Consider the following 14,547-nt stretch of genomic DNA (forward strand, 5'->3'; position numbering starts at 1 on the left):
CAAGACCTGAACAGTGCTGTTTGGGCTGATAAATGGCAAGTAACATTCATGCCACATAAGTACTCCAACAAGAGATAAACATAAATATTTTGTGATGTTCAATAGAATTACCATTACTGAATCCTGCATTACCACAAGACTAGGGTCACCACACACAGGAAAATGAATTGGACTAGCAATATATTTACTATTGCTACAAAGTAAGGCTCAAAAGTTCTGTGGCAACAAATTCATCTACTGAGTCCCTAATGCCAGTGCACCATCTACATTCAGAAATTTTAATATTATCCAGGACAAAGTAGTCTACTTGATAGACATCCATCCAACATTTTCAACATTTACACCCTTTACCACCAATGAACGGTGGCGCTTCAGTGTACTGTTTATAAGATACACTGCAGTAATACAAGACATAGCTTTTCATACCATCTGCACATCCTCTACTACCTAGAAAAACAAGGGCAGCAGATATATTTGGACACCATGATCTGCAAGTTCTCTTCCAAGTCACACACTGTCCTGATTTGATTTTCTTCACTGTCATGCAGCCAAAATCCTGGAACTCCCATCATGACAATGTTGTGGGTGCCCGGAGTGGGACAATTCGGCGCAGCCATTTTGGTGTGAGCGATTTGGCGCGGCCTGTTTACTGCAGCCTATTTTGCCGCAGACCCATTTAGGCGCAGAACTATTTTGGCACAGATATATGGTAGTCATCAACGAAAATCAACCTAATCGTAGAATTATTAAATGGGTAGTTTACAGTAGTTTGTAGTTATTATTAAAATAACTAGTCATCAAAGAAGAACAACTGTAAACGGAACTTTACAAGTAATTAACGCGTGCCTAGAAAATTTGTCGGAAGCTTGCCAAGGAACAATGCCTAACAACAGAGCACTGAAGAAAATGGCTCGTAGGACGAGGAAAGAAATTGCTGGTTACCTAGCAAATCCAAGAAATTTAGAAGAACTTGTAATGCCAGATAGCTTTAAAACATATTCTGTTAATGAATATAATGAAGAACAATTTTTTACTAGCCGACAGCGGTAGCACCACCTGCAGAATTCTTAAATTTGGAAGAAAAAGGAATGCAGAGTTTCTGAAACAATCAAAAAAATTGTATGTTGATGGAACATTCAAAATTTCCCCACTTCTATTTTCACAAGTTTATGTTATTTTAGGGGAAATACATAAAGGTGCGTTCCCTCTGTTGTATGCTTTACTCCCAAATAAGTTACAAACAAAATATGACAAATTATTTGAAACGGTTCTGGAAATACAGCCTGAATGCCGCCCTGACATTATCAACTGTGACTTTGAACTTGTACATCTCGTAGCAGAGCATGATTTTAATAATAACTACAAACTACTGGAAACTACCCATTTAATAATTCTACTATTATGTTGATTTTCGTTGATGACTACCGTATATCTGTGCCAAAATAGTTCTGTGCCTAAATGGGTCTGTGGCAAAATAGGCTGAGCCAAACAGGCCGCGCCAAAATGGTTGCACCGAATGGTTCTAAATCAGTGGGTGCCCTTATACCCCATGGACTGCACCATGAAGACAACTCACCATCACCTTCTCCAGGGTAATTAGGGATGGACAACAAACGCTGAACTAGCCAGAATTGTCTACATACCATGTACAGATTTTAAAATATCAGGAATTTTACTAATCACTGAAGGCAAATAACAACTTTATAGTTGGTCAAAGCAACATATTTATATTCTGATTCTTTACAATGTTATGAATGCTGACACTATTCCATGCTCGTAAATGGAGCTGTTAGCTTCACATGCTTTTTTCACAGGTTTGTATTTACCAATGATAGCTTGTGGAAGTGTGACATATCAGATGTTCTTCCTAAGAAATGTGAAAAATGCAGGAGAATCAAACCAATTCCCCCAAAGACTGTTACATTAGCCTCAATACAGCTGATGTGCCCACCATTGAGTAGAAGCTCTGGATGGATATGATTTTTGTGTGATCTTTGATAAAACTGCCTTTATGTACAAACACAAACAATGGAGGTGATCATTCTCACTCTATCACCAGAAATACTTATGGTTCATTTCTCCAGACCCTAGTGCGTATCTGGTGTTTCATTTTTGCTCCGTGCTCTCTCATTAAATTTCTGTATACTCTTTCGATAACAGAGTTTGACTTTTATTTCTGTCAGTGAACATGCAAATACATACTGTCAAACAACTTAATGGAAGGCTGTTCTACATGACCATTACATTATGAAGGGACAAAAATCATGGGTCATGGTATGAGGTATGAGCAATGCCTGACCTCAAATTAAACTAGTGACTACAAGCATAATGCCTAAGTTGTATAATTCTCATTGTATTCTGGGTGTAGCAATGTGATTCCTTTTGCTCTCAACAGGACTGCACTGTTTCATGTGCTTTAATGTCATTAAAGTGCACTAAATACTTAGGCTATGTCTTTAATACTGCTTTCAAATAAATCATTGCCTATTGATATGATGCCCAGCGGAAAATATATTGTATATGAAACACAAACTTTAAAATCTGTGAAACGGAGTTAAAATTAAAAAAAAATAATTCCCTACATCACCATCTAAATGTTGATTGAACTTGATAAATCATGGCTACTGTACCAAGAAGAAAATGAAATAATTGAGCCATAAACAGCATTTTCAGTTTGAGACTCTGAATTGGCTTTGGAATTATTCTCCACATTGGTGTCAATTGTGGAAAAAAGATTTGCACAATTTGCATGAATATATAAGACCATAAATCTGTTGATGAACAAAGCAATGATAGATTCACTAGCAGATTAATTTCCATTTTATTGGAAAAAAGTATGTTCTAATTTTCCCAAACCTCTGGCCATGAATAAAACAAAAATTAGGCAACAGTTGCAATGTAAATTTGAAAAATGTACTGCTGCACAATTGCTAAATGGGATATGGAATGTGTATGATCTTCAACTATATTTACCATGAGTGTGCAAAATATCAAAACTATAAACGCACCCATCTTCTGCTTTCCAATGCAAATTGGAGGAGATGCAGTAAATTTTTTCCAGAAATTATATTTTAAAATATCAAGTTAACTGTATGATCTGCTGCGCATAACAACAGATAAATACAATGAGCAAAATTACACTCCAAGGCCAAGGACACCTGTCACTCATGTACTTTTAGTGCCAAATGGATTGGAGTCTTAGAAATGTAGTTAGGACTCTACATTTTTCACTGTCACTTGCAATGCAAGATTTGAGCTTACTATACTAAACAACAACTGCAGTTCTTTCAAAAATTGCATCAAATATGCTTCACAACTGAATATGTATTTATAATTTTAAACACTATCCATATGTAACTCTAAACATAAGAGAAAGTGAGGACTGCCATTGCTGGAGATCAGAGCTGAAAAATATGTTGCTGGAAAAGCACAGCAGGTCAGGCAGCATCCAAGGAGCAGGAGAATCGACGTTTCGGGCATAAGTCCTTCTTCAGGAATCATAAACGTCTAAACATAAGAGCTCAAGATGCAGTTTGGGGCCAAAACTAAAAAGAAACATACAATACAAATCTAGCAATTCAAGAACAAACTCCACTAATAAACACATTATTTTCTGAATTCACTTGAGAATAAAACGGAATGTATGTTAAGGTGAGCAGGTGAGTGAATGGGTGGGGTGGGTTGGGGGGTTGGGGTTGCAAGAGAAGAGATTAAAAAAAAAGGAGAGAATTGTAATCATCATTCCAGCATCTTATCGTGCTGGAGCCATGTGAATATGATTCCATTGGGAATGCTCATGGGAAGCTGCTTCTGGCACTTGTGTACCTTTAAATTACCTCCTTAAGTTCTGTGGAAGGTTGCAATTGTTTCATGGTCTATCAACTTGTTGATATGAAGCTGTTTGCCAGTCAGTGGTACTGTAACTTTAAATTTCTTGAACTTTTCCACAATGTATTTGGGATTAGATTTGATTCTGTCAGGATCAGCTGTTAAAGAAAGAGAAGAACTTTCATACCTTTTAGTGAAGATTTCTGAAGGAAGCAATTTATTTTTAAAAGGAGTTACACTTTTGCTTTCTAGCTCCATCCACCTGTACTTGCTTCCTGAGCACAGGAAAATGTGTGGGAAATGGATGGCTCTTCATGTTGCAAAGTATTGGGAATAAGACTACAGTTGAATCTTAGCATGGAACAACTGCTCACTGGGTGTCTGGAGGTACTCCTAAGAAGTCTGTTCTCATGTCCCATGCACCATTGTTGAGGGGAAGTTGGGAAACAGTTGTTCTGAGGAATGGCAGCAGGTGCAAATCCTGAGTAACTTGGTCCAAATCATCCTCTTCTTCACGCTCCTCCTTTGATGCTATTCATTGTTGTGCTGGATCTATCATAAAATAGAATAGAATAGAATCCCTACAGTATGGAAACAGGCCCTTCAGCCCAACAAGTCCACACCATCCTTCCGAAGAGTATCCCACCCAATCCCATTCCCCATTACTCTACATTTCCCCTGATTTATGCGCCTAACCCACACATCCCTAAACACTATGGGCAATTTAGCGTGGCCACCTCACCTAATATGCATATCTTTGGATTGTGGGAGGAAACCGGAGCACCTGGAAGAAACCCAGGCAGACACGGGGAGAATGTACAAACTCCAAACAGCCAGAGACTGGAATTGAACCCAGGTTCCTGGCGCTGTGAGGCAGCAGTGCTAACCACTGAGCAACCGTGCTGCTCTTAATTGGGTAGAAACAATGAATGGGTGAGCAGCACACCTTTGGGATTAAAGCTGTGGTGAAGGGAATTAAAATTGTAACCGTATGGCACTTCACTGCAATAGCAAAGTGATACTGGAGGCACTCAGTCAGTAAATAGGCGCCAACCTGGTTATGTCTGAGAAGTTCAATGCAGTACCGGAAGGCCAAAGTTTTCCAGCTCCTTTAAATCTCCAAAGACACTAATACAAATCTGCTTATGGCTTATAAATGAACATACCAAAAGGAGCTAAGACCAGACTATGTTGGCTTGGTTAGAGAACCCACAAGACTTTCCACTGTGGGGCCAGAGTTACACAGACCATTTTAACTGTCTGCCAATCTAGCATTCTCTAGAGAACGCAAAATTAAAATTTAGCTGATACAATGTAGACCTGCGCCAAGATATTTGCTTATTAAGAACTGAAAGTGAACACAATTCACAATAGAATCAGTAGCATCCACAATTGCCACTATTTCTTAACCTTTGAGGTTGCTTAATTATTGGCTTATCAGTTATCTAATTTGGCAGCATGGTTTAATATTTGCAGCCATTTTGCAGTCCTAAATGTAATAAACCCCAAAATTGATTTAATGTCTAAAATCAATGAGTCATTGGACATTTAAAAACATGTCAACATTATCAAAGTTCAATCATTTATTCCACAGAAACTAGCTTAAAATCTTGAAACCGGAGGTTGAATTCTCACTCCAGATGGGAAACAGATTTGATTTGTTTTTGAGGCAGGAAAAACACTAATAGTGGGAAACTGTCAGAAGTTCAGATTTTCCCACGACTGAACCCTTAATTGATATGCAACCTCAATTCCTATGCACTTAACCTCAATAGGGGGCAGGAATAGACAAGAGTACAATGAAATGTGGCTCCCCATGGCAGTCATCACTGAGGCTGCTGGATGTCACAAGGAAGGAAACTGTGCCAAACAACTGCACAGAACCAGGGGGACACAAGGAATCGTACAAAAGCCAGAGACTTGCCATCTGGGATTGATCTGGATCTAAAGCTAGAGGTGATAATGGAGAGGGGACAGGTCCTCTTCCCTGATGGTGACAGAAGGTGTCCACCTCATTGTGCCACGTGTCACCGTTTTGTTTATAGTCCCCTCTCATTGTCATTTTGGCTCTTCCTCTCATTCTTGCTCCTAAATGAGTGAGCTTCCTCCCACCAAATCCATCTTGACATGTTATGGAGAATGTAGTAGGCCACAAAAACTGTTGAAATGGTTGCAAGAGATTATTGGAGGAGATCACTCAATGGCTCCAGGTAACAGAATCATAACAGATTCTGATGGCCTACTCAAAGGTAATTCTAATGAGCAGGTCTCATTAGTATCTTCTTCTCTACCTCCATTTGAGGCTTGATAGAGGTGTAAGTGGCCTCTTTTTTTCAAGGCAGAACCCTTATCTCCAAGGGTTCAGAGTTAGAATGATGATCCAAGGCAGTCTGAACTGACAGAGGATAAAGGCATTATGGCAGCTGTTAGGAAAGTAAGCACACATAATAAGGAAACATTTGCTGTGGTTGAACACCAGTTTGATAAAGAGGGTGTGGGAATTGAAGTTGATGAAACTCAACCAGTATTTGAGTACTTTGACGGCCACATGATGTTAACAGCAATGCTGTGCTCCTGGGGGAGTCATGTGGCTGTAGCAACTGTGTCTGTTGTGAATTGACATGCTGTCCAATCTGGCAAAGTGGACCAATCCTGTGGAACTACTTATGCAACATCAACAAGTCCATAGGTGATCCTTAGAAAAAGCCAAAGCAAAAAACATTACAGTGACTTTTATGGCTATGGGAAGGGCATGGTAACCAGTGCTGCCACGTATGGGCTCTCCAGCTACCTGTGACCATCAACCTGGTGACAATCTACAGTCATCACCAGGCAGATCAGTTTTCAAGGATAGGTCTGATGTTAAGCACATTGCCTCTTACACACCTGCACACCAGCTGCAAAGTGCAAGCTGTGTTCAGTTTTCCTTCTTTACAGGTAGCCTCCCAGTTGTAATTGGCAGCTTTTCCCAACACCACTACCAAAGCTTCAACTGGAAGAGTGCTAGGCTTCCCATTGGGAACAATACTTTGTAACTGAAATACAACACTGGTATTTGCTGTTGCTCTCCTCCACTCATGATAATGCAGCATTATAAAATTTCCAGCCCCAAAGTCTGCTTCAGCATGAATTATCTTTTTGTGAGAAACTGGAATACTGACCAGTTTTTTAGTTCTATTGTGACGAAACTCTGCGGGCTGTTATGTACAAGCACTTATTTGCTGAAAACTAAATATCCTGCACTCTGAAACTGAAGGTGGTGAGAGTTCATTGTCACATCTTTTTGATGGTGACTGCATCACATGTTGCAGTGTTGGTGTTCTATTCTGCATAATCTCTAGAGTTCAAATAATTCATTCTAAAACTAAACTAGCTTCAAAATTATAATGCATGCTATATGAACTCTAAAAACCATATCTTAAATGAAAGAATTGTCCTGGATGATCGAGCCATTTGACTGTCCAACTAAGAATGTTCATAGAGAAATGCAAGTGTTCTCCCTGGAGAACAGAGAAGAGATTTTTTTTTTCCCATACACTTGCAATGAAACAATTCAATAAAGACTTCAAAGTACCAGGTAAACAGACAGTTCAATGCTAAAAAAAAGACATGAGCTCCATCGCTGTGGAAACTCTAAAGTTTGGAAAATTATTTCCCTGAAGTTAATATTCTTTAAACTGAACTGAAACAACATACCTCATTATGTAATAAGTAAGGGATGGGAGTGAAGTACATGGTTACCAAAATGCACTTTGTTCCCCAAGAAAATGTCAGCAACCAGATTTACTTTCTCATTTTTATCCTTCTACCTACCTTTAGAATAGTAACACCAGAAATGCAGGTTAACTGCAAGCTGAAAATCACATATCACCAGGTTATAGCCCAACAGGTTTATTTGGAAACACTAGCTAGTGCTTCCAAATAAACTGTTGGACTATAACCTGGTGTTGGTGAGATTTTTAACTTTGTACACCCCAGTCCAAATCAGGTTAACTGTAAGGTATTGCTAAAGCATTCATTATCAATAGGCCAAGATCTCCAAAAACAAACTTCACTTAGATAGGTTTAAGCTCCAGGATCAGTTTGCGCTACATTACAATAAAGTCAGAATATCTTTAACTGTGATGCTCAACAAGCATGAGTTTTCAGATTAGCTCAGGTTCCTCCTTGACAATCTACCAATATGGTACAACACATTGATTGATGAAAGTTTTACTTAAGTTGTGACTACCAACTTAAACCATCAAGACGAAGTAAATCTTGAATCTTAATTGCGCAAGAAGCCAGGATTTCAGACATTCATGCTGTCAATGATTGAAAGTGTATTAATGACATAAATACAGCAAAGATTATCGGCATCAGGAATTTTTAAGATGTGACTTTGTAACAATTTTAATAAAACCTGAAATGAGATTGAAAAACATTCCATTCTAACTACCAAGTGAAATATGGTTGATGTGGGAGAAAAAATTAAATGTAAACTCAACCCAGCATGTTGAAACTAATAAAACTAAAACTAAGACAGATGGAGTAAAAATATACTAAACTGATGGGGAGTGAAACCAAGAATAGTGTTGAAAGTCTGGTAAAAATTTTTATCATCTAACCCATCCAAACTCACCAACCCTCACACCTGGCCTAAACTTGCATGATAACTACCACAACAAATACTGCAGATTTTAAAATGACACAGAAATAATTAATGAACATTTAATATTTTAAGAGGCTGATTCCAACAATGGAAATGGTGATCACAGATTATGAACAATAGGCATTCCTATCGACCATAAAAATTTGCAAATTAAACATTTATTTTAACTGGAATCATTGCCACTCCCACTCTCTTTACCAATCATGCTCAAAACAATCAAAGGATACATGATAACCTCGAGTAACTAAAACCTTAACCTAATTTCAATAACAAGTTACTTTGCAAGTTACTCATATTAAATATGAGAGTTAAAATGACAAAATCAGCCAGTAACATGACGAGAGTTCAGATTACCCACCCAGCACATGGATTCAGATGAATTCTCTGCATCACAATGTAATGAAATAATGAACTGGCTCTTAGATTATTAGTGAGGTGTAAAAACACAAAATCACAATAGCAATCTTTGCTTCCCTCTCAAATTTCTCCCCCCTTGTAAAAGAAGGCAGTATTTTGTATTGGCATCCTACGTCCAATGTGGAAAGCTAATAACATGCAAATATATTTGCTTTCTTTTCAGGTCGGAAGAATCGAAGATCGAGCAAGTTTTAATTCAGAAAGGGAGGACGGCAGATACTGGAATTCAGAGTTGAAAGGTGTGGTGCTGGAAAGGCACAGCAGGTCAGGTAGCATCGGAGGAGCAGGAGAATCGACATTTCAGGCATAAACCTTCATTGGCTTATGCCCGAAACGTCAACTCTCTTGTTCCTTGGATGCTGCCTGACCTGCTGTGCTTTTCCAGTGCCATACTTTTCAACCCAAGTTATAATTCAGTTCAGAAGATACTGGTGTTGAGTTGAGAAGCAAGTTAGATTTCTCCCAGAGAAGGTCAATTCAGCATATCTCAGGAAACAAATCACCTCAGCAGAAATGCTTGACTTGTTAAACTTGCCAGCCAGAAGAATTTTGTTAGAAATCTGTAGATTATTAGAATGAGAAAGGATAGGTCTTAGGTTTATGAAAAGTTCACTACCAAATCAGATTTCATTCTGAATCAGAGTTGTCCAGTCATACTACCAGCTGGCCCATAAGTAGCAGGAGCTTTTGACAAGAATTGGAAATTAAAAGAGGAATTTGTGTCTGGACATAAAATAGTTGTGCTGTGGTGAAGTTTATTGCATGGATTGGAGTTTCAAAGTTTTTAAATTTGCTAAGGTTTGATGAGGAATTGAAGACAAAGTATTTTTTTTAAATGTGACTAAGAGCATTAACAGATAAATTGAAGATAGCAATAAAAGCAGGATGGCATGCATTTAAGATATTAAAGTGATTAACCAACACAAAATTAAAACAGGAAAAAAACATCAAATTGAGATTTTGCAGCTAGACTTAGCTAAGATCCTGCTAGAAAGGAAAAAAAAACAAAGAAAAATGAAAAAGATCACTTTACTTGAAAAAAGAGAGAAGTTAAAAGATTTGGAGGAGTGGGGAGAGAAATGGAAGGGGAAAGAAGACAATGATAAGAGAAGAATGATAGAAGCGATAAGAAACATTGGATATAAAAAGGGTGGAATTAGAAATAAAGAAAGAAAAACAGAGTAATGAAAAGGGAAATGGAATTAAAAACACAGTTTTAACTCCAAAGAGATGGGGAAATGAGATGACGCGATTTAGCCAGAGAAAAGCTTAGCAAAAAGAAAGAGAAATAGCTGCTTTGAAGGATTTTGTTTAAAATAAAATCACACATTTAGCACTTACATTTATAGATGATCAAATAAAAAAAAAAATATTTCACCTATTTGAAATGGTATCTGGGAAACAAAGTGACCAAGAGTTAATAAGACCTTAACATCACAGTGTTTTGACAGGTGGATGAATATGTACTTCAGTTTATCAGAACAATCTGCAAACTATGAAACTGTTTAACAAAAAAAACTTAATGTTTGTCCCTGATGCTCATCAATTACAATTGATAAACTACAAGAAAGAAACCTATTTAAACCATTGTAGGATTTAGAGGAGAAAAATAAATGCTATAGGATAAATGATTTTTATTCACTGAAGTTAAAGTAAAATAATGGGAATGTAAGGCAATTGTGAGTATGTAATTCAGAAATAGTATTCCAGAAAACTTAAAAGCTTACTTATATGAACTTCAAGGATCCGAAATGCAGCATTTCTAGTACATAGCCATGATATCTCACACAGACAGTCACATATGAGGAGATAAGCAAATGGGAATCCACAAAGAAACTTACAAAAAATTAGTAAAATCTGCAGATTGTAAAGATACTTGTTATAGGGAACAATCAGAAGGAAGTGAGAGTAATAAAGGAAAAAGGTTAAAGCTAAAAATGATACAAAAGTAACAATTATATAATAAGAATGATCATATCAAAATATTTTGCTGACAAGTCAATTGAGAGACTAAGTGCAATATAGGAATGTCTAAGGAATCTTCCTAAGGTGGGGGGCGGTGGTGGGGGTGGGGGTAGGTGATCATGAAAGGAAGTATTAGAACCTAAGTGGGACAGCTGACTCAGGACAGTCAAGAACATTCTTCTTTGATTATTGACAAAAACTTACAAACCACTGGAGGCTCTGAATATTTTATTTCAGAAGAATATTTACTTATTCTTCGCATCAAAGAAAGACTTAAGAGACACAAGCAAGTCAGTCACTAACACTAGTTGACGATAACATCTGGTTTTCCAGAAAGGTTAATGCAGGAAAAAGTATTAATTGGAGGTTTACGTGAAGACTACAAAATAATCCTACTGTTGAGGTGGATTCAAGAGTGACTTAGTAAATAGAATAGTTATAATTTGTGAAGTGAAATAAATCCCTCCAGAAGGAATTTATTTCATCTTGGGAATGATCTGGTTGGTTCAAAAATATAGGTCTCACTGAAGGTGGTGAAATTGTAGAACTAAAAGAAACTGAGATGCTTCAGGAAAAATACCTTGGATTAGTTCCTGACTGAAGAGGAACAGGAAATACTGGAAAAAAATTTCCAGAAACAATTATGAATTGTAGGAAATCTTACAGAGCTTTTGTGAATTATTGATGAGGGGAATGGCAAAAAAGGTCATTTTTTCCAGCTGGGGAACTTAAGGCAAGGGGACATCAATTTGCAGTAGTCAACAAGCGAGCCAGAAGAGAGATTAGCAAGAATTAGTGTGTAGAGCCTGGAATAGTTGTCACAGGCAAGTTAATGAGGCAAAGACCATTGCATCACTTAAGTGAAAGTGATTAAAAATTTGATGCAGGGATAGTGGGGGAAGAGAAGAGTAAACGTTAGTTTTTTTGTTTACACCAACAAGTTGTTCCTTTTGTACTGTAACTTTGTTATGGCTGGAATGTTTTGTAAGCTGGGAGAAGACTGACAATGTAGTATATGAGTCAGTCAGTCTCAGGAATCTTTAATATCTAACATTTTAGAAGTATGCAGATACCAGCAAAATTGGCACCAGTTCAAAGAATAATCAACTGTACAGTTAGATCTAAGGCAGAAGTAGCTTCACATCGTAAAGTGTAAAATAATTTACCATATGGATTTGCACAAAAGGGAGCTTCTAGATTTGGTCAAAAAGTAAGAGGCTGACTTTTACATGAGCAACATTTTGGAGAGGTTGAAATCCATCCTCTGCTACTGATCTTCAATCTCAGTTAACATGTTGGAGAAAGCAAAAAGCAACCCCAAAAGGAACCAAAAACATTTATTATGAATGTAGCAAAAGGAAAAGAATGTCCTCTATGTAGACAGATGTTAATTATTGTACACTAAATTAATTAAAAATGTAAAAGTTATCAAGAACAGAAGCCATTTTTCAAATTTATACAATTTAATTCAGACTTTTCTCAGTACAGAAAACAACTTATAGTTGAACATGCACTGAATATGCATTTGACTGTTATCCACTTCTTTCTTCTCATTCTCTTCAGAATCAAATAAGCTGCCCCAATCTGCATCTTGAATGGCATCATACTGATCATCAACATCATCGTTCGAGTTCACATCATCATCAGCTATATCATTCGATAAATAATCATCTTCTGCACAATCAATTGCATTGAATACATTTGATGACAATCTTGATTCTGATTTCATCCCAGACTTCAAAAACCCATTCATTACAGGATTGTTAATGTCAGAGTCTGAATGTTTCCTCCCTTAGAGGATGCCTTTAATCCTCCTATCATACCATCACTCTACCTTTTTCTCATGCTTGCCTCAGCTAGATCCTCAACAAACTGAGAGTCAATTCTGATGATTATCATGGAGATATTTTGCAACTTGGTTTTCCAAAAGATGCAACATGTCAGGCTGTCTTCTGTTTGCATATTCTTAGGTATCCACTTAAGCTGTATACAGACCCTCTTCCGATCTCTAAAGTTCTTCTCAAATGCTCTGCAAACTCAACAACTGGTAATTAACTGGGCTACATTTTATTGAGTTAGTTCCTTCGTGATTTCCCATTGCCATATCAGAGGGTGAGATTGGTATAAATGCATTGTGCACCAGCAAAGCAGTAGTCATGATATCACATGTTGATGCATAGAGGGAACCGTCATCTTCAATGGTATGCCATTCTATGATTCTGTCAAGTACATTCGCACTAGGGTGAATTCACTTCAGCAGAGTGGAAGTACAAAATATTTGGACTGCTTGATTAAAAATACAGGGTTGACGTTTATAGAGGACAACCATTACTTGAGTACATAAAATATTGTATGCAAAATAAAAAACATGTTAACAGAAAATATTAAGTGCAACAGAATAATGCACACCAATGAAAAATACTACAGGGTTTTATTCAGATAAATGAATATAACTAATACTTGACAGCTGTAAAAAAACAAATAAGGCACGAGAGCATGACAGCACAGCAATGTGCAAACATTACATGAAATTGTTGTGTTGCTGTACAAAGCACTGGTCAACTAATTAAAGGAAGGATATTAATGTGTGAGAGAGAATACAATTTTTCAATCATGATTTCAAGGACTAGTAAACTAAGTGTATGGAGACATAAAAAAAACAGCCATTTGATATATGAAGACGACAGTGTTTTTGATCACAAAATGGAAATTTTCAAACAAATGAAGAGGATTAGTTAAACTTAAGTGAGGTTATCACCTCCAACAGCAAATAGTTTTATGTTTTCAAGTTAGAACTAAGGCCAGATTGTATTAATAAATATTTTAATATTTTTACAGAGATACCTTCATGGAAGAAGTCACCAAAGGGGGCTATTGGAAAAATATTTGTTTGAACTAATAAATTTCTCCCAATGTTAAGAATGAGTCTGTGCTGAAATTGTTATGTGCCCATTAAAGAAAAATAGTCCCAGATGATAAAACCACACAACAATAACAACTGTCCAGGTTCATTCAAAATAACCATTAATTATATACTAGAATTAGAATTTCCCCACCTACATCAGAGGATGTAATCAATCTGCAAAACAATTTGCATTTCTTAGGATAAAATGATCTTATACCAAACTTCAAATTGAAGTCATATAATAAACACGAATATTCCCATAAAGAATAAGTTCAATCAAAACAATACTGAACATATAAAGATAACGTAACCTGATTTCAATCAAAAAATTGTCAAACCTTAGAGATTAATTTTTATACCATTTCAGACTCAAGTAATAGTATAATTTAGATAATATTTTTCATTATTCAAGAAAGGTGGGGGAGAAAAATGTGGTAACTATAGACTTATCAGTCACATTTCAATCGTAAAACTGTTACTAGAATCTGTTATTAGGGACAGAATGACTAAACACTTAGGCAAATTTGAGTTGATCAGAGGGCAGCAAATGGATTGGTATCAAATACGTCATGTTCGATTGAATACACTCCTTTGAGGAGATCACTTTCTCAGGTTAATGTTGACCTTATACAGATTTATAAAATTGTGAGAGATATTAATAAGGTGAGTGGCAGGTGTCTTTGCCCTTCAGTGAGGCATTTCAAGACTTAGAGGCATTTATTAAGGTGACAGGAGAAAGATTAAAAAAAAGAGAAGGGCATATTTTTAAACTTGCAGAGGA

The 14,547-nt window shown here is 36.8% G+C and overlaps 1 protein-coding gene across 14 annotated transcripts in view; it reads right to left on the reverse strand.

Moving 5' to 3' along the window:
* The window catches only part of LOC122555094 (zinc finger and BTB domain-containing protein 20-like), a 339,090-nt gene that overhangs the window by 164,060 nt on the left and 160,483 nt on the right, over positions 1 to 14,547 (reverse strand). The gene's annotated exons all lie outside the window — the stretch shown is intronic.

The sequence above is a fragment of the Chiloscyllium plagiosum genome, unplaced genomic scaffold, assembly GCF_037043375.1.
Source record: "Chiloscyllium plagiosum isolate Xiang-an unplaced genomic scaffold, Cpla_swu_hap1 HiC_scaffold_12, whole genome shotgun sequence".
NCBI lineage: Eukaryota > Metazoa > Chordata > Chondrichthyes > Orectolobiformes > Hemiscylliidae > Chiloscyllium > Chiloscyllium plagiosum.